Source organism: Octopus bimaculoides, chromosome 4 (genome assembly GCF_001194135.2).
Source record: "Octopus bimaculoides isolate UCB-OBI-ISO-001 chromosome 4, ASM119413v2, whole genome shotgun sequence".
NCBI classification, from domain to species: domain Eukaryota; kingdom Metazoa; phylum Mollusca; class Cephalopoda; order Octopoda; family Octopodidae; genus Octopus; species Octopus bimaculoides.
Genome location: NC_068984.1, coordinates 88,033,401 through 88,035,744, shown reverse-complemented (window position 1 = coordinate 88,035,744; position 2,344 = coordinate 88,033,401). Strand labels below are relative to the sequence as shown.

The 2,344-nt window shown below is 35.4% G+C and overlaps 1 protein-coding gene across 3 annotated transcripts in view; it reads right to left on the bottom strand.

Moving 5' to 3' along the window:
- The window catches only part of LOC106872339 (L-sorbose 1-dehydrogenase), a 90,620-nt gene that overhangs the window by 67,869 nt on the left and 20,407 nt on the right, over positions 1-2,344 (bottom strand). The gene's annotated exons all lie outside the window — the stretch shown is intronic.

Here is a 2,344-nt window from a genome sequence, read left to right as displayed (position 1 = left end):
AAAACAGTGACAAGCAAAATCTGTAACAAGTCTTTCTTCCTGATACCTTAGTAGCTTCTAAGCTGAAGTGAAGGCAGCATGTTCTTTGTCTATCTCTTTAACTTCATGGAGATTTTAGGTAAAATTATACTAATGAGTCCATCTGTTTTAATTTAATTAAATTTTATGTCTTTGTGCAGCTGAGGATTGCTCTGCATTTAAATTGATGTAATTGTTGCATTGTTCAATTAAATGGAGTTTCGTGAAACGATCGTACTGCATTACCTCTGGATATCCTTGTTGTTTATCTATCTATCTATCTATCTATCTATCTATCTATCTATCTATCTATCTATCTATCTATTTATCTATCTATCTATTTATCTATCTATCTATCTACCTACCTACCTACCTACCTACCTACCTACCTACCTACCTACCTACCTACAACTCGAAGAGCCTAGTGACATGAATTTGGATTACAAAGTTGACGATTTGTAAAGTACAAGTTTTCACAAAAAAATCTTAATTTATTAAAATATTTGTCGCGATCAGAAAAGGAAAACAAAAACCAAGAAGAAAAAAAACTATTAGCAACTCTGAAGGAAGGGAGAATATCTTCAAGATGTGAAGAAATACATATGTCTTGAAATTGAAGCGGGCTGGAAGACTATCAGATGATTTCTTTTTCTTTTAAGAGTCGAGAGCCAACTTAGAGGCGCTGACTGATCTGCTCTAACCCCTTCGTTATATCATTGTTCTCATTTCCCAAAAGATGCCGACAGTTTAACATATACAAAGTTACATAATTCCTTGCTAATGACGATTTGCACACACACACACAAAGGCACGCACACACGCACGCACACACACACACACGCACACACACACGCACACGTGCATGCACACACATACGCACGTGCACGTGTGTATGCGTGTGCGTTTGTATGCGTGTTTGTGTGTATGTGCGTGCGTGTGTATGCATGTGCGTATGTATGCGTATGCGTGTGTTTATACATGTGCATAGATGTACATAAGTGTGTGTGTGTGTGTGTGTGTGTGTGTGTGTATGCATGTGTCTGCGCATGTGAATGTGAGCAAGTGTATTTGAAAAAAATGACGTCTGTTGCGACATTTATGTGGTAAATTCCCATCAAACCGCCTATGTAACCAAAACACAAGTACCTATCCTCCTTACTCTTCTTGAAATCAATAAGTCAGATTATCCGTAAATGGATACTTCTAATTGCAAAAGGTTAAGTATGTAATTAACGCTGTCATACTTGTGTTTAAGGTTAAGTAAATCCTTATCAAGACAAATATAGAAGTAATCATGAATGTAAATCTGAGCTTGATAAAGTGTTTTTTTATGTGCCTAAGATGTGTTTAAAATATGTTCAAGATGTATTTAAGATGTTTTAGATAAGTTTAATTTGTGTTTAAGATGCGTTTGATTTCTCTTGTTTGTTTTAAAATTCATAACTGTTAATTAAAACTTCAAGAGAAATTTGTAATTTACTTTGATGTTTATGAACTATAAAATAATTACTACAGCTGAACATAAAATCACAAGAAATGCTGCATGCTTCAAGTGACTTTGTATTTGGAGTCCACATTATGTTTAGATATGTCATGTCTTGTAAGGTATGATGATACACATTAGTAGACTCTCGTACATTTGCCTGCCACCTCTATATAGTCACTCGACCTGCCAGAAATAGCAGTCTAGACTTTCATAAATAACATCCTACAAAAGATACGTTGGATAACGTTGTTATTGTCGCGGCTAGATTGTTTTTGTTATCGTCGTGGAATCGTCGCGGCTAGAATGCTTTTGAACATAGGACTGTTAGTGCAGGACTGATTGGAGTTATACAACAAAAACTGCAATGACAATAACACCCCCACCAAAAAAAACAAAAAAACAAAGAAAAAACAGCATCAACAGCTTCAGATTTAATATGACCAACGTCAAGAGACAACTAAAACTAGTCACAACATTTTCATGAGATATAGAAATGGAATTTGAGCAAGATAAATGCTCATCCACGATAGTCAACTGAAAGATTGTCGACCAGGTAGAGAGCATGTACATCAACAGCATGTCTATCTTTCCTATCTTTAATGATGAAAGCTGCAAGTACATCGGAATCGATGATGATGTTGGGAAGTAAAGTTCTTACCATATTTGTTATTCATATTTTATTATTATTATTATTATTATTATTATTATTATTATTATTATTATTTTTATTCAGGTCACTGCCTGGAATCGAACTCGGAATCTTGGGGTTAGTAGCCCGCGCTCTTAACCACTATGCCATATGCCTGGTATATGGCGTAGTGGTTAAGAGCGCGTGCTACT